Genomic DNA, 18,286 nt, shown 5'->3' with positions numbered 1-18,286 from the left:
GAAGTATTATTTTTACCATTCCATAGATGAGATCTGCTAATAGGTCAACTCAATGAATAAGTGGTAGAGTTGGAAAATGTACCTGAGTCAATCTGCCATTCTTCTTCCAGAATATATCACTAGGTCTTTGAAAACACAAAGGTGACTAGCTTACAGAGTGAAGAAGCGGCAGTGTGGAAGCAGGGAGAGGCATCCATTACTGGGACTTGGGCAAGGGGTAGGCTGTTACATTTGTAAAATAGCATTATGTCATTGTTGCTACCTTGGCAACCTTCAAAGGTTAGTGTTCCAGCTGACAACATGGGTAAATATAATTGAAGAGATTTCAGAAATTGCAGCACACCCAATTTTGAAGCCAAATGTGATCAAGAAGCTCCGATTAAAGATCATCAGCTTATTGGCGCTAAGTTGAAATATCAGTACAAATAAAGTCAAACCAATCCTGTCTATTTCAGTCTATCTCCTGGATCCCATTTATTCACTCATAAAACAAATACGCATTATATCTGAGGACCTTCCCTAGGTGCTATGTCAACAATGATGAATGAAATACAGTCTCTATCCTCATGAAACATTCAATCTATGAAGGCAATGAACAGGATTCAGTGAGAGGAAAGAATGTAAGGGGAGGGAGTCTTACTAGGATATGATGAGCAGGGAAAGGCTCTCAAGGATGCACCGCTTCAACTGATTCAAAGGACCAGCTAGGTGAAGGGTTGGTGTGATGGGTGGTGCACTGCAAGAAGGGAAATAGTAGTTAAAATACTCCAAGGTAGGAAACAGCTTGGAGGCTTTAAGGAACTAAAATATTGGGCCAAAATAATGGAAAGGGAGGACAGCCCAAGAAGAAATTGGAAAGGCAATTAGAATCATAACACATCGATCCTGTAGGCTATTTTAAGAAATTAGAATAAAATCCAAGGCGTGATGAAAATCCTCTTAAAGCACAGGAGAGACATGAATTGGTGTATGGTCCTGTGTTTTATTTGCTTAAAGACCTCATCAGGTGCATGTTCCACAGGCATCTCAAAATCAACAGACTCAGAAGTCATCCTTCTTGCTCCAAAAGGCTCCACTTGTTTCCATTCCTCTTCTCTCCCTCCTGCCCTTTCAAATAGTTATTGAGAATCAAGTCTTGTCAAAATACATCCTTTGTCCCTATATTAGTCAAACAGCAAAACACTTTCAATTTCCTCATGCCCACATCCAATCAGCAACTACAGCCCATAAACTTTCTTGCAAAATGTCCACTTCTGCTTAGGTCAGGCTTTTATTATTGCTCACTTAATATTAATAATAATAGCAATAGAACTACTGCTATTAAGAACAACTACTATACGTACTTCTAACACAGACAGTGCTTACTATGGAGCAGACTTTGTTCTATGCATTTTATAGAAATTAACACGTTTATTTTTCACAAGAATCCTGTGGTATCAGGCTCCAGAGATACTATGGTACACCACCTCTTTATAGCGTTCTTACTGGTTACCTCTTCTCTATCCTCTTTCCAATTCATCCTACCCATTGTATTGACAGACTAATTTCCCCACACAGGGCTCTGATCAAGCTGAAAGCTGTCTATGGTTTCTCAGTGATTCCAGAACAACATCCAAATTCCTTAACTTGGTAATCTCACTCTCATGATCTGGTCCCACTCTACACTTCCCAATTCACAGCGCACCTCTTCTCTATATATAATACATTTGTGGAACACTGGAATCAATATACTTGTAATTATCCTAATGCAGTAATTCTCAAATTCTGGTCTGGGCCTCTCTAGGGATCCCTGAAGTCCCTTTAGGGAGCCTACAGATCAAAACGATTTTCATAATGCTAAGATGTTATTTGCCTTTTTTACTCTCATTCTCTCTTGAGTGTACAGTGGAGTTTTCCAGAGGCTACATAACGTGAGCTATCACAACAGACTGAAGGCAGAAGCATATATGAGAATCCAGCTGTCTTCTATTAAGCCAGACATTAAAGAGATTTGTAAAAAATATAAAGCAATGCTACTCTTCTTACTAATTATTTTGGAAAATATGGTAATTTTTCATAAAAGTATGCTGTTGATGTTATGTAATGGATTTATTATTGTTATTTTAAAATGAATATATGTTTCTAAAATCTCTCAGTTTTAACGTCTGATAAATTAAATATAAATAGATATTACCCACATAATTAAAGCTCTTTGGGGTCCTCAACAATTTTGAAGATTGTAAAGGGGTGCTCAAATAGTTTGAGAACCACTGTTCTAATGGTTAAGAATATATGCTTTAAAATCAGATTGACCTGGAGTTTAAATCCTGGAGATACTAATAACTTTTTGACCTCAAGAAAGTTAAAGTTGCCTCAGAATCTTCAGTTTCCTCAATAGTAAAAGGGATTAATAATTATCAACCTTATAGAATAATAGAAACAAAATGCTTGAGCCAGAGTTGGCACATGGCACACTCACAACAAATGGTAGATTCTGCCAGTATCGTGATCAACATAACAATCATTTTTATCGTCCTTTTCCAAATATGCTCTGGCTTTCCTGTCTCTGAGTTGTTAGTGATATTCTTGTCTAGGCAGGAACTATTCGCCTAGACTTCACGTACCAAGAGCCAACCGCAGAAGAATAACTCTCTCTCACTCATCTTCTGACCAACCATTCAAGCAGAAGAGATAGCTCTCTCTGTGTACTCAACTTAGGAAGAAGACAGAAGCTGAAAGACCAAAGTGTAATATTCTTTGTTTATTACTTTCTAACTGGATTTTTATAACTTACAACAGGGATATCAATCTTAGAGTCTGGTGCCTAAGAGGGGAATAAAAAGGACTTGTGAAGATCAAAAGCTTGGCTTAAATACTGAGCACCAATGTCTGGAAGATTGAAAGCTTGGCACTTATTCTACGGGGAAGAAAAAAAGGGAAGAATGCAGGTTGATTGCATAAGAGCATTATCATGGCAGGAGCCCAAAGTCTGACCAAGAGGCAGGAAGCAGGAAGATCAGAAGGGCAAGTCTACAAACTGGAAGTTGCCTGAGTCTCTGATAAGGCTCAACAAACTCAATCCTGGGATGGGCAGATGAGTGACAGAAATTGTAGATTGTGGGAAATCTCATAGACAGCGTGGGAACTTGTGCCTCAAGTTCTAAAGTATAGCCCGGAGAGGTTGTAAGCTTCTTGAAGATGGAGAAACCTCATGTCTAGCCAACGTGGGGCCTGAGTGACAGTTACAATTGGTCATGTAGACTGGCTGAGGACATCTGCTTGGGGTCCTGCAACCTCAGCATGGGGTGAAAGAGCTCGAAGAACGGCTAGAAGTTCCTACAGCTCCCTGAAAGAAAACAGACACAGTTAAGAACACACTGGTGGATCCAAAGATGCTGGGAGTCAAAATGAATGCACGGATGTTGGACTGGAGGTCACTGCAGGACCACGCTCAGCAGCAGCTGATTAACATCAGGAAACAGATTTAAAAAAATCACACCCCAGCCAAGACTGGGAGAAAATATAAATAAACGTATTGGATAAAGAACGTATAGCTAGTCTATTTAACACAACATATTTGATAAAGAACTTGTATCTAGCCTATTTAAAACAACACTTACAACTCAATAATAAAAGACATCTTGATAAGAATGAGGGCAAAATCATTGAAGATACTTCTCCAATGAAAATGTGCAAATGGCAAATAAGCACATGAAAATATATTCGGCATTATTAGTCATTAGGGGAATGCAAATTAAAACTATAATGGAAAGCATTGCATACCTACTAGAACGGCTGAGACTAACTGTATCAAGTGTTGGTGAGGATGTGGAGCAACTGAGTCTCACACACTGCTGGTGGGAACGTAAAATGGCACTATGGAAAATACTTGGTAGTTTCTTATAAAGTTAAAAACACACCATTCAATCCACTCCTAGATGTTTATTCGGGAGAAATGAAAACATATGTCCACACAAATATTTGTATTTGAATGTTCCTAACAGCTTTCTTCATAATAGCCAAAACCTGGAACAACCCAAATGTCCACCAACTGGTGAACGATGTAATACATCTACACAGTGTAATATGATCTAGCCACTAAAAAGAACTAACTGCTGAGAAATATAAAGATACATCTCAAAATCTAGTGGTAAGTGAGAGGATCCAGAAACAAAAGGCTATATTCTCTATGATTCTACTTATGTGACATTTTAGAAAATGCAAAACTATAGTGATGAATGGCAGATCATTGGTTCCTAGTTCCAGACAGTGGTAGGAAGGGATTGATTCCAAAAGAGAAGCAGCTCACTTTTTGTAGTGATGGAAATGTTCTCTATGCTGTCCAATATGGTAGCCTCTAACCACGTACAGCTATTGAGCACTTGACATATGGCTTGTATGACGGAGGGACTGGACTTTTAATTGTATATAATTTAAATTAAATATAAATGAGATTAAAGTTGTAATGGGAAACTTTTAAGTATGTTTGGAAGAACTTGGGCATTTTAATCAACTTTTCAACCGTAGATTTTATAAAATCTAAATATAAATCAAGTGTTTCTGATGAAAATTTAGTGTCTGAATTTTTATATCCTGTAAGTGTAAAATACACAACGGAGTTCAAAGAATTAATGTGGAAAAAGATGTAAAATACCTTGTTAATATATTTTTATATTGATTACATGTCAAAATGATAATATTTGGACATATTAAATAAAATAAAATATATTATTAAAATTAATTTTATCTGTTTCTTGTACTTTTTCTTAATGTGGCCACTGGAAAATTTTAAATTATATTACGTGGTTTACATTATATCTCTACTAGATGGCACTATTCTATAATGACTGTGGTGATAATTATAAGACTGTATGCCCTTGTCAAATCTTATTGAATTCTCTGTTTAAAACTAGTAAATTTTATCATATGTCAATTACACCTCAACAACAGATTAAAATAAACAAAACAATCCACATCAAAGAAGAGCCATCAGGAAGACCAGCCAAGATGAGTTACACTTGTGGGGGGGGGGGGGGGTGGGGACAAGATGAGTTGCACCTGGAGCAGAGGGTCAAATGAGTAACATCTGGGAAGAACAAGATGATTATGCGTGGTGGGGACAATATAAGTTACATCATGGAGGGGGGCCAGATGAGCTATACCTGGAAGCGGGCGCTGCAGGGATAGAGGCCCATATGGAAGACCAGAAAAGGTGAGGCACTCCTCAGCTGATTCCCGTGAGAGCAGAGGATGGGAACAAGGATGCCATTCTTACAGGCAAGGGAGAAGGTAAAGGAGGGGTGGATGTACGTGAAATTGAATGTTTAGATCCCACATTAACAGTTTAAATCTGAAAGTCATTGGATTACCATGAATGGGCCAGACTACATCTTTTGCCATCAGCAGAAGTGTAAGTTAAAATTAAGAAACAGAGCTGGATTTTTGTACCAGTGAGTTGGTGGACTATTTCGACTATATATTTTAAGCCATCTACATGCCCTTTCCTGAAGGCCCAGTGCAAGTAGCACTTTCCCCAGAGCTTCTCCAGGACCCTGGTAAAAATGAATATTTTCCATATTAATGTTGTCAAAGTTTGGCTAATATTCTGCTCACAGAAATTTTGGTGTAGCAGGTAGTCAAAGAATGTTTGTGGAATTAATGTCATTATAGATAGGCCAAGTCAGCAAGGGCATGTATGTGCTGTCTGGTCTTCACAAAGCTGGAGAAGGTGCTAAGGACAAGGTGGGTCTGAAGGTTTGCCCAGAGGCCACCCCACTGGCTGTTGTGAGGAAAGCACCAGACTCCTGATTGCCAAGTCCCCTAGCTTGGGAGAGCCCCTGTTCCCTGGCCCTATCTAAATGGTGTGTGGTCGACAAGGCCCATCTCGCTTGCCTCCTTCTCTCATGCCAGTTTCATTTTCCACTCCTTGGAAATCCTATACTACTTATCACTTAGCTATTCTGAGTTGTTCACTATTGCTACATGTGTGTTTATCCTGTCTCCCCAACCTAATTGTGAGGTTCGTGGGGGCATGCATTTCACACTTCATTAGGCATTAAGGCTGGATGATCAGGTGATGGCGGCATTTAATTCCCTTGGAGGGAAAACTGCATTTTTTCTTCCTTATAAATATGGCCATAGAGAAAATCTGTAGAGCAGAAGAACAGCAGTAGGTACCATTTTATGAACATGCCCAAAGTCAAGTCCTTTATATACTTTCCCACATTTGTCCTCTAAAATCAAATATGATCCCTAAAACCATGGTACCCAAAGTGACATGAGGTACATCAGGGCGCCACAGCAAACTCACTGGGGTGCTGTGGCAGGTTTTAAATTTTTGAGGGAAACACGTCTGTCAGACACCCTGTAAACGATTATCTTGAGGTAGATCACAGTATCAACATTAGATTGTGCTGTGTCATGTCTTTGCAAAGTGTGCTTTTCAACAGTGGAAGTGACTAAAACCAAGTATGGTGCAAAAATCAACGTGGAAGAGCAAATCAGTTTCCAAGCTTCAAGAAATTGTGCAGTGCTCAATAGGTGCACACATCCCATTAGTAAGTACTTGAGGTTACTTAAAAATTAAATAAAAATATTTTCTCTATATATACATATGTATTTTTTCAAAAGGCTCTTACTTGTTTGCACATAAATACATATTAAGTTGTTTGGACCTAACTACTTACTAAAGGAACTGTTAGATATTTCTTTTGGCATATAGGGGCTCTGTGAAACAATGACTGAGACAATGAGGGCTCTGGGACTGAGAGACTTTAGAGATCTTTGCCCTATCAGGTTCACATTATTGTTCCCATGCTCTAGTAGAAGAAGCTGATAACCTGGAAAGCGAAGGAATCTGCCCAGGGGCACATGCTAGTAAGTGCCAGACACCTGGGATTCAACCCCAGGTTCCCCTCGATGTAAAATGCATGCTCTCAACCTCCTAGATTTACTTTAAAATCCTTCAGATCAGCTCCTGGACACAGTGAGCCAAGAAAAAGCAGGTGGTCCATGGAGAAGTAATAGTGAGAGAGGAGTTCCCTTAGGGGTAAGAGAGGGCAGTTGGAGGTCACAGAAAGAAGCAGGGTCAGTGACCCCAGCTGTTTCTAACCACCAACAGTTCCCGCAATCAAAATTTACACTGAGAGATTAAGTGACTTCCTTGGGGTCCCATGAGGAGCTCATCCATCCTCCTGGACTAAGATGCCCTACCCCCACCAACAGCAGAGGAAAGAGGGAGTAACTTAGAACGAAGTTGAGCAGTTCTTGAATTCAGTTCATTAGCTTCTGAGGTGTTCTTGGATTTTTATTCTAACCTCAGCACACTTCAAGGAATGACAATGTGACCCTTTTCTCATCCTGATGATCTAGGAGCATTTTCCTCACAATTATGCATGTATTACTATCCTCTTAAGAGGTCAGTAAAACCTTTTATTTTAAAATCTGATTTATTTGCATACATCATCTTCCTGTTAGACAATCTGCATAATAACCTGGCCTGAAATATTTTTAACGAGGCTTTCCAAAATATAGAAGGAAGCCTCCTTAATAATGGAAGGCATTAACCATCTTAAACAGGAACCCATTTGCAGATTAAATTTGCCAAAAGGTCAGCGTGCAGCTGCCACTGTGTTGCAAACCCCACGTGTCCTCCGTGTCACATACTGTGACATATCTTGAGAAGAGTCAGGGTCTTTTCCAGTCTGCTGATTCTCTGTTTCAATTAGAATAGATTTAAGAGTCCCCAAGCTCTGGTTTCTAGGTGGCCTTGCACAATATTATTAATAATTCAATCATACCTGTGCTGATAACAGATTACATTTCCACCATCCCACAAAAACAGCCCAAGCAGATTAAGGACTACCCCGTGGCTAATTTCTTTAGCAGTTTCATATCTGATTGACATCCATTTATCTAATTGCAGTGAGAAGATCTAATTTTCATTTTGTGGGCATAAAATTAATGGGAAAAACCTGTTTACTTTTAAAATATTTGACTCATTCTTTCTCATCTCCTGAATAACGTTGAGATAGTCCATTCTCTGGAATGACTCCTATATTTTATTAGTTTTCATCCTCTGACTTCATTTCAGCTGAGTCTAGCTATTTACAATTTGAAGCCTAATATGAAATTTAATCTTTCATCACAAATAATTTCATTTTTATGGGAGTCCAACAATGAGGAGGGAAGCAGAGTGTTCATTTGGAAATTCAAAAAAATTCTAGAGAGAGAAAAAATTTTAAACAGCTCTACAGGCCAGGGTTCAAAACCTAGTTCGATCATTTATGAACTGCAAAGTAACCCAGCATAGGTTATTTAACCAGGATTTGAGACGGAGTGAAACAAGTGAGGTGCCTAGCGTGCAAAATTTAAGGGGTTCACTCTCAGGGTTGTGGGACTACCCTGCAAGTGAGCACCTCCTGCCTTAACTCTAGTCCTGGTCCTGACCTCTGAGCATCAGTTGGCTTATCTGCAAAAGCGTGCGCATACTAACAACCTTCCTTATGATGATGCAGTGAGGATGAAGGGAAATAATTCACATAAAGCACTTAACATATGGCCCGGCACATAATAAGCATCAATAAATGTTCAATGATGTTACTATTAATAATGTATTACTCTTATGGGCTGAATTGTGCCCTCCCCCCAGTGCATATGCTGAAACCCTAACCCCCTAAAGTGATGGTGTTTGGAAGTGAGGCCTTTGAAAGGTAAACAGGGTTAGACGAAGTCATCAGAGTGGGGCCCCGTGATGGGATTAGCATTGTTATTAGAAGAGGAAGAGATTGGGGCTTGCTCTATCTCCACCATGTAAGGACACAGAAAGAGGCAGCTGTGTGCAAGCCAGAAAGAGGGCCCTCACCAGAACCCGACCATGCTGACCCTCTGAACTTGGACTTCCAGGCTCCAGAAATGTGAAAGATAAATTTCTGTTGTTTAAGCCACCCAGCCTATGGTCTTATGGCAGCCCAAGCTGACTAAAACAATTATGTGGTATTATACAATTTAAGCATGTTACATCCAGGCTTTCAGTAGTTTCTTATATTCTTTTTAGAATAAAGTATAAAATCATTAAAATGTCCCCAAAGCCCACATGATCTGGTTCCTGCATACCTCTCCAGCAATATCTTCTAATACTCTTTCCGAAAAATCTCTGTACTCCAATTACACTGGTCTTCTCTGGAGTTCTTGAATGCATCATACTCCATATCCCTCGGCCTGCCACAGGGACTTTGCACAGGCTGTTCCCAGTCTGAAACATTTTACCATCCCTTTCCACATAGTTAACTCTGCTTTCTCCTTCATATTACATTTCAACCACCATTTCCTTAGGGCCTAGATCAGATCTGTCAGTTTCTTGGCTTTTAAAACAAATCACATCTCTTCTGCTTTTATTTGTCTGATTATTTGATTACTGTCTCTCTCTCCCACTAGATGTTAAACTCCAAGAAGGCAGGGACCTTTCTGCTTTGATTGGTAATTTGTCTCCAGCATAGTAGCTTCTAATCAGTGGTTATATCCAGTGGGTAACAATAAATAATTGTTTAAGGAATGATATAAAAATAATATTGCCACTGCCCCATCTCTGATAAAGGCTATCTTCAGCCAGGCACAAAGCATGCACTACCTCATGTGGGAGAACACTGCCTGTTGTATTAACAGTTCTAAAGTGTTCTGGGACCGCTTCCTACGTGTGTGTGTGTTGGGGGTGGGGGTGGGGGGGCTTCCCCACACAAAGCAATGCTTGGATTCCAGCTGGGTCCTACAGTTCAACTCATTTCTGACACTATCTACCTGGAGATAGCATCAGACTCCACAGGTTAAGGTCTCAGTCCTACAATACTGCCCCATCCATCCCCTCACTTCAGACTCCAATTCCAAGTCCAGGTTGTCACCTGGGCTCAGATAAATCCATAGATTGGAGGTTCCAACAACCCCCTTCTCTGGTTCGATTACTTTGCTAGAGCGGCTCACAGAACTCAGAGAAACATTTTTCTTACTAGATTGCCAGTTGATAGGAAAGGACAGAACTCAGGAACAGCCAGATGGAAAAGATGCATGGGGCAAGCTACGGGGAAAGTGTGTGGAGCTTCCGTGCTGTCTCTGAGCAGGCCACTTCCCCCAAATCTCCACGAGTTCACCAACCTGAAAGCTCTCTGAACCCTGTGCTTTTGGGTTTTATGGAGGCTTCATTACATGGACATGATGGGTTAAAATCATTGGCCATTGGCGATTGAAATCAATCTCCAGCTCCCCTCCCTCCCCCGGAGGTCTGGGGTGAGGGGTCTGGGGATGTGGGGTGGGACTGAACAGTCCAACCTTCTAATCACAAGCTTGGCTCCACTGGCAGCCAGCCCCCATCCTTAGGTGCGGTCCAAAAGTCACCTCATTAACATAACAAAAGACACCTTTATGGCTCTCATCACTTAGGAAATTCCAAGGGTTTCAGGAGCTTTGTGCCAGAAACGGGGATGAAAACCAAATACATACTTCTGATTAGGTCACAATAGCACAGTTTCTTACCGCTTATTTTTCCGTATATAAACTCAAATGAGTCCTTTCTCTACACGGCCACACTTAGGTCCTATTTTCTTCCAAGTGCAGTCACCTTCTCTGCATATTGATGAGTCCACAAGTATTTGTTGAGTGCTTAGAATGGGTAGCACGCTAAGCTTGGCCGGGTATCCACAATGAGTACAGGTGCACAGTCTGTACTTAGGGTTCTCTCAGCAGAGTGGGGAGGGAGCCACACTCACAGAGCTCTGATTTAAGTTAAGTGAATATTAGGTTTCCTAAAAGAGGTTCAAGATGCCCTAAGGAGAGTGATCTTGCCATTTGAAGAATCGGTGGTCACCTCCTGAATGAGGTGACTTTGTGAGCTGGCTCCTGAAGAATGAGTAGGAGTTATGCGCACAAAGAGAGGAGGGGAGAAAAACAAAATTCTCAGTGCCCAAGAGCAGGGATAGCGGAAGAATGTCAACGCACTCTGCACATTTGCAAAGAGGTGACACAGTCCACAATCTCTTTTGTTCTTTCAGTTGTTCATTTGTTCACTCACTCATTCATTCATTCATTCACAACAAACACTTAGGTCCCTCCAAGGTGCTAAGTACTACCTTGGAATGGAAATGCCGTAGGAGAAAAGACAGACAAGTCCCATGTTCTTTTGGGGGATTATATACTGGTATGTTTAAATCCTATCTGTATCTGAGAAACTCTACTTAATATGCAGGAAATGTCATTAAAAATACCATGTGCTCCGCTCGGTAGTTAGATACCTGCCTAATACTTCATTTCAGGCCATTCTTGAAACACAGTTGTCCTGTGGAGACTGTCTGTTCATGAGGTTAAGATGTTTTGGAGGCAAGACTTTGTTTATGTTTGGCTAAACGCGTCTATTTGCTGTGAGTTCAGAAGCATAGACAGAGCCAAGTAATTAAAACAAAAAAAATGCTAAATAAAGCCTTGTTCTTGTTATTGTTTAGGATGGTGGGAGAAGGATTGGTGCTTTGGAAAACATATGCAACTGGCCAGGAGAAGGAGGCCCTGCGTTTGAGAAAGACAGGGAGGAATCCTTGGGGTTTACTGTCTCCCATTAAGTGACGTCATTTTAGCTCCAAGTTTCAAATAAGCCCTAACCCCAAGGCAGAAACATTGAAGGAAGTTCTCTGCTTAGTGAGAATGGAAAGAAATAGAGGCCACTATGTATTTCCAGGAAGGCTGAAATTCTCTTTGCATCCTAGGCCTATCTTTTGATTTCCTGGTCTTCAATGATTTCTCTAAATCTGTCACATTAAAACAACTCCCTCAGCCTCCCAATCTCTTATTTACCTTTATCCAAGGACCCCACAGCACATGGTCCTTGACTTACATGATTATCCCTACTATGAAAAGATAAAACTCAACTGAGACATGGGGAATTTGAAGAACTGGGCCATAATCTCAAATCAATACAATAAATATATTTTGGTTATCCCTCAGCAATTCAAGTTCAAGGACTAAACATTAAACTGTTAAATCCTTTAGTGAATTAAACTGTAAGGAGGGATCCTTAAAAGTGATGAGACTATTTATACCCCATTTACCTTTTGTGTTCTACTGAAATGGAACTAGCTCATGCTTTCCAGCCTCCACTTACGTGGTCTTTGGTAGGATTTTCAGTCGGGCCTAACCCAACTCCAAATCTATGGGTTATGAAGAACCAGCAGAGAAAATGACATATGGTGGAGAGCAGGTGGCTTTGAGAAGCAATATTAACTATGTATATATGAAATCACAACAAGTATAAATATTTAATTTCCAATGTTTGAAAGAGAAAAGAGCGTTTCTTTGGAAGTGGACTTTAAGGCATATGTAAATTAATTATAATTCATGACATTCCTTACACAAATCATTATTTCAGAAAATGATGCAATCATTTCAAACCAATATTGACACTTTGAATGTTACGATACTTTTAAGGATTTATTGCCATATATTTTCTCTTTCACCTAAAGAGGGCCTTCTATCATGAGCAACATGAAGTGCCAAAGAAGCCACATGGTTTTTATCCATCCAGCTTGTGTAACTTGGGCTCAGAGGAGACCATCCATGGGGTCCTTTGGGAAGCAGCAGTTAGGGTGGTGGCAATTTACACAACTGTCCCACTGGCCTGCATCCTGGTACCTCATTACAACCTGTATAAAGGTCACATCCAAAAGTTAATGATCTATACGTTTTTGTGGGCACCATTTCTCATATCTGTTCATCTCCAACTTTAGGATATGTTCACAACTATCTCCAAATTTGATCTCATGGCACGATCCCCGAAACAAAGAACTCCAAATTTGGGAACCAATTAGGCATCCAAATGGAGTAATGAGGTTGTTGTTGTTGCCAAAAAATGTTTTTGGCCAGGTTGGCCCTAAGTTAAGGATGAAACATCAGTGGATGGGGACACTGGCAAAGAATAAAGGCCATATACTAGTGAATAAATATTAGAGGATTGGGTTTTATGAACAAAACCATCTCTTTGGCTACCAGATGATGCAGAAAGCAGATTTGGTAGCCCAAATGGGACTTCTGAAGAGACCTACTAGGAATTGCCACATCTTGTGTGGTACAACTGGGGCCCAGGTACTTAAAGTCCCTCTCTAGCTCTAAAGTATCTCTCTAACTAGTCCACCACTCTCAGCATTAGAATCAACAGTGGCTTCCACAAAGGCCATTTTCATTGGATGTCTCAGTTAAAATTGCACACATTCTAGAGCTAAAAACTGGGGTTTCATTTTTCTCTTTCCTCTTTTCCTTTCCGTTATATCTATTTTATCAGCAAATCCTATGGTTCTACTTTCTACATTGCTCTCAAATAGTCCTTATCTAGCTTCACGGCCACCACTCTGATCCAAGCCACCACCACAATCACCTCCATGAGAAGGCAAGTCTTCTTACCAGTCTTCCCCATTTCACTTTTTCCCCTTGAAATCTGTACTCTGCTAAGTAGCTAGAGAAAAACATTTAAAAAAAATATGGATCAGTTCATCTTGTTCTTCTACTTAAAATCCTTCAATGTCGGGGCTGGCCCCGTGGCCGAGTGGTTAAGTTCGCGCGCTCCGCTGCAGGCGGCCCAGTGTTTCGTTGGTTCGAATCCTGGGCGCGGACATGGCACTGCTCGTCAGACCACGCTGAGGCAGCGTCCCACATGCCACAACTAGAGGAACCCACAACGAAGAATACACAACTATGTACCGGGGGGGTTTGGGGAGAAAAAGGAAAAAATAAAATCTTTAAAAAAAAAAAAAAAGAATGCATTATATTAGAAAAAAAAAAAAAAAAAAAAAAAAAAAAAAAAAATCCTTCAATGTCTTCCCCTTGTACTCCGAATAAAATCCTGATTGCTTACCCTGGCATTCAATTGAAAATATTCTTCCCACAGCCCTTTGTATGCTCAGATCTCTCTTGTTCATTTACCTCTTCCCTCTCCCACCTCGTCAAAGAAGTTATTCTCCCTACACGCGCACGCGCGCACACACACACACACACACACTATACATACCCCCATTACAATTTCTTCATGAGAGTTTCTGCTAAGTGAAATTTCAACACCCTAGACATTAAGATTATGTCGTGAAGCTGCTGTTCCTTTACCCTCAATTTAGCTGTTGAGTCCAGGCGCAGACTTAGAGAAGGAATCTGCTCTAATCATTACACTTCCTTAATGACTGACTCATGGATTAACTGCCCTTTGTTCCCTGCCAGGATACCATTTTGTTTGGTCCATATGTTGTGCTGTATTCTGAGCCACTGTAACAAAAATCAATTGCTGTTGGCTCCTTTCCCTCTGTCCAAATTCTTGTGCTTGACTCCTCCATGCTAATATTTAAAAATCATTAAAAACAAAAACAAAGGAAACTTCCATCTCAACATTGTTACTACATCGTTCTCTTCTCATCCCTTTTTGCAATCAAATTCTTAAGAAAACAGACCTCGTTACTCTGAATGCCTTTGTCCTTCCAGGAATGGAGGAGAAGTCCCGTTTATAGAAATTGGACTTGTCAGACACATGACTTTCACTTTGGGGCCAGCTATGTTTCCCATTGAAAGTTCCTTGAAGACAGTGCATTAGTACAACATCTCTAAACAAAATCACCAATTTCATTCACTTTGAAGTGGCTTATATGGCATCTGGCCCATAGTTGGTACTCGAATATCTGTTATAAACACATTATCCACAACAAAAAGATGCAAAGGGTTAACATTTTTAAGAGGTATTTGAGTTATTCAAATTCTTTCCAACCCAGAAGAATAAAAAAGGAAATTCTAACCAGATGTTCCCTATTTTTTTGACCACTCAGAGAACGTTCTGTCTCCCTGAGGGTACAGTATGGTCTCATCATATGTGTAGTTAATCACATGATTACAAGTATGCACACTTGGCAGAGAACGACAGAGAAATAAAGCAAGTCATTTCCCTTCATTCTTCTTTCTCTGTTGTGGTTGCCATTGTACCCCCATAGCCAAACCCAATATCTGGCAGATGATTGGCATCCCAGAGATATGCAATAAACGAGTGAATGCATGCAGCTAGTATGTGACAGAGCCGGTATTCTAAGTCAGGTTTATCTGATAACAAGCCCATGTGCCACAGCGAAATTGTACTGACTTCTCTCAGTCGTCTGAGTAACTGTGGTGGTTCTTTCTGTGGCCACTCTTCGATCCTTGCTGTATACTCCCCTGGACTGTCATTATCTGTGTTTGTGCTTTTCTCACCAAGTGCCTATAGGTGCCTCAGGGCAGGGTCATTCCTTGTACAAGATTCCTCAGAGCCGAAAAAAAAAAAAAGCAAAGTGTCCTACTCATGGGTGTCTATCAATTATTCTGTGTGCAATTAAGAAGTTTGTTTTACAGATAAGGGACCTTTATTTATAGAGAGGTTTAAAGTTATTCCCAAGGACACACAATTAATGGCAGAGCTGGTTTCAAAATGTAATCATTTTGGCCTTTTCACATTTTTTCATGAACAAGGAGGGTTACAAATAAATAACCTTTCTCCTGGCTCCCAGCCCATATTCTCTCTCCTACCACAGTGATGGTCAACCTCAACCATTTCAATCCTTTAGCCTAGTCTTATTTTATATCCTAGATGTAGCAAGATCAGAGGAGAAAGAAAGTGAACAGTCTAATCAACTTAGAAACATTACATTCTTCTTTCCTCACCTTTTACTGAGACCTGTCATTATATTTGCTACCCAAGGAGGCAAAGTGTTTATTTAATAGTAAAGTGCCAAGCAATTTGACATCTCCCCTCACCCAAAACAAATGTTATTCATCTCAAACACATCGGGATTCACGTCATTTTGCAACCTATCTGTGCTTTTCAAAGCTGCTCTCTCAACTTTGAGTGTTAGAATGCCTCGACCCACCCTTTTCTTGAAAAAATATAATCTGGTCCACCTGCATTTTTGTATTTAGGCTCTGGCAAAGAAACCATTATGAAAATGACAGAACTGCCAGAAAGAATGATGACTTCACTGCTTAAGAAGCATATGAATTCACCGAGGAGATAACAAGGCCGAGGAGCAGAGAAACAGGAGGAAGAATACACATGAAGAGAAATGTACTTTGGGCTTCCCACCTCTTCTGCACGTCCTTGAGAATGGTTTTACTGGCCTTTCAGAATTGACACGTTTGCTCCATAACAAACTACTTTAAGTCTCTTTCCACAGTACCTGGCAAGATTCTTGCCTTTTAACCAAAGTTGGAAATACTAAGAGTAATGAAAAGTCAAAAAAGATGATGATGATGCCAGCACCCATTTGTTGAGAGGTGACTAGATGGTAACACCATGCTGAGTCTTTGTGTACATTATTTTATTCAATCCTCACAACTCCTTCACACATCACTTTCATTAAACCCTTTGAGGACTTCCCATCACCTTTAGGATAAAGTCCAAATGTCTTGACATAGTTTACGAGATCCTATGACTCCATCACCCTTTGCCTCTCTCTCACCCTCATCTTTTACCACTCTGCTTCTCTCTTGAATGGTCTGGTCTCATCTATATTCAGATACATTTGGTTCTTCCTATGTTTTGTGCTCTCCATTGCTTATGGGCCTTTAAATATGTTCCCTTGAAATAACATTTCTTCCACTTTTCACCCAGGTAACTTGAATTTTCCTTCAAATCTTTTCCCTTCAGTATCTTTTTCTTGGGGAGGCCTGTCTCTGATTCCGTCTAAACTAGGTCGGGTTCCTGTTGTTTGCTTCCATGATTCATTCGACTTCCTATTTTGTAACTCAAAACTTGTAGTGACTAGTTAGGTATGTACTTTCTTGCTAGATGTAACCTTTGTGAAGGCTGGCAGGCACCGTGTCTTCTTATACACAGTTGTTTCCCTAGTGTCTAGCTAAATGCCGACCACATGTGTAGACCCTGAACAAATGAACGGACATCAATTATGTGCAAAATCTGTATATGAGCATTTCCATTTCATAGATGAGGAAACAGGTTAAGAGGGGTTAAATAATTTGCCCAAAGACACATAGTTAGCAAGTGCTGAAGCCAAGCTTTGAACCCAAGACTGATTCCCAAACCTATGTTTGCAATCATTCTACAGCATTGCTCTCTCAAAATTTCCTTTGGCTCTAACAGCAAAAAATAAAGATGATTACTATAGAATGTTTACCTTACAGAAAAATTGAGTAGAAAAAGCTGCTGGGATTCATGGGGGGTGACTTTTCCCTCATCTGATTTCAGAGCTACAGGAGAGAATCTGGGTGATTTTGAATCTTTCTGCACCCTGGGCGCAGTGTTGTGTTTTCAAACAACATTGCTTCAGCCTCTTGACTACAGGTGGCAACAGATAACAGGAAACCTATAGCTACAACCTTTAGTCCCTCCCACAGATGTACATGGATAAGGAGAAAGCAAGTTTCTCACATTCTGAGAGAGGTTGCCCAGGCAAAAAAGACAGAGCCAGAGCAACAGACCGCCCAGCTGAGACACGCTGCAGCATCTGTGTGTTCTCCCATACTGATGCCCACTTCTGTTGGGACAGCAACTAAGTGTGTTCTTACACACTTTTAGTTGGGTGTTGCTGAAAGAGTCACCTTACCCAACTGGATACAGTTTGTAAAGACATCCCCATGGACAGCCAACAAATATCTCCAGGTTCTTTCTACGTGGTCAGGTGAAAAGCCCATTGCTTAATCTGTAAACTGTCAGAATAGCAACTCAAAAGGCGGTAAAAGCTGAGAACTTCCAATTTTATGGCTTAAAATAAGAAAAGAAACCAGCCATTGAACTGAACGTCGATTTTCAAAATTGTTAGATGAGTTTGTAGGTAATGGCAGCCCTGACACAGCTCTGTCACTTGATAGCTGTGTGACCTCTGAGAAATGACTTAATGTCTCAGTGATAAATTTGCTCATCTATAAAATGTGCTTTAAATATAAATAATTACTAAAGGTGTTTTCTGAGGAGTAAATGAGAAAACACACATGAAGCACTTCAGGTAAGGTGTGGCACATAATCAGCACTTAATAAATGAAAGTTACAGTAATTATTAGGGTTTGTTTGAGTTCCTGAAAAGGTTGTTGGACAGAGAGATTAGCAATCTCTTCCTTTGAATCAATTTGCTGTTTTAGTGCAAAAGCAAGTTGGTGTCATGTCTGCTCCTGTAACAACCAGCGACGTGGGCTATAAACCACTCGAGACAGAAGCTGTCTTTACTGTGCTCTAGAAAGCCTTCACTAGGTCTAATATAGTGTGAAGCACACAGTGGGTGCTCAGGAAATGCTGCTTAAAGCTGTCAACAATGGGCTGGTC

The 18,286-nt window shown here is 40.4% G+C and overlaps 1 protein-coding gene across 15 annotated transcripts in view; it reads right to left on the bottom strand.

The window, feature by feature from the left end:
- The window catches only part of PPP2R2B (protein phosphatase 2 regulatory subunit Bbeta), a 436,815-nt gene that overhangs the window by 283,546 nt on the left and 134,983 nt on the right, over positions 1-18,286 (bottom strand). Inside the window, exon 2 of one of the 15 annotated variants that reach the window (XM_070233102.1) lies at positions 641-736. The exons of 13 other annotated variants lie outside the window; for them this stretch is intronic. The gene's annotated coding sequence lies outside the window, so the exon portion shown is untranslated. Of the gene's footprint in view, positions 1-82; positions 213-640; positions 737-18,286 lie in introns of those variants that run through there. One more of the 15 variants, XM_070233096.1, reaches the window with a different exon arrangement.

Source organism: Equus caballus, chromosome 14, assembly GCF_041296265.1.
Source record: "Equus caballus isolate H_3958 breed thoroughbred chromosome 14, TB-T2T, whole genome shotgun sequence".
In the NCBI taxonomy this organism is placed as follows: domain Eukaryota; kingdom Metazoa; phylum Chordata; class Mammalia; order Perissodactyla; family Equidae; genus Equus; species Equus caballus.
The sequence above is the reverse complement of the archived record's forward strand: the minus strand, read 5'-3'. Positions and strand labels throughout refer to the sequence as shown.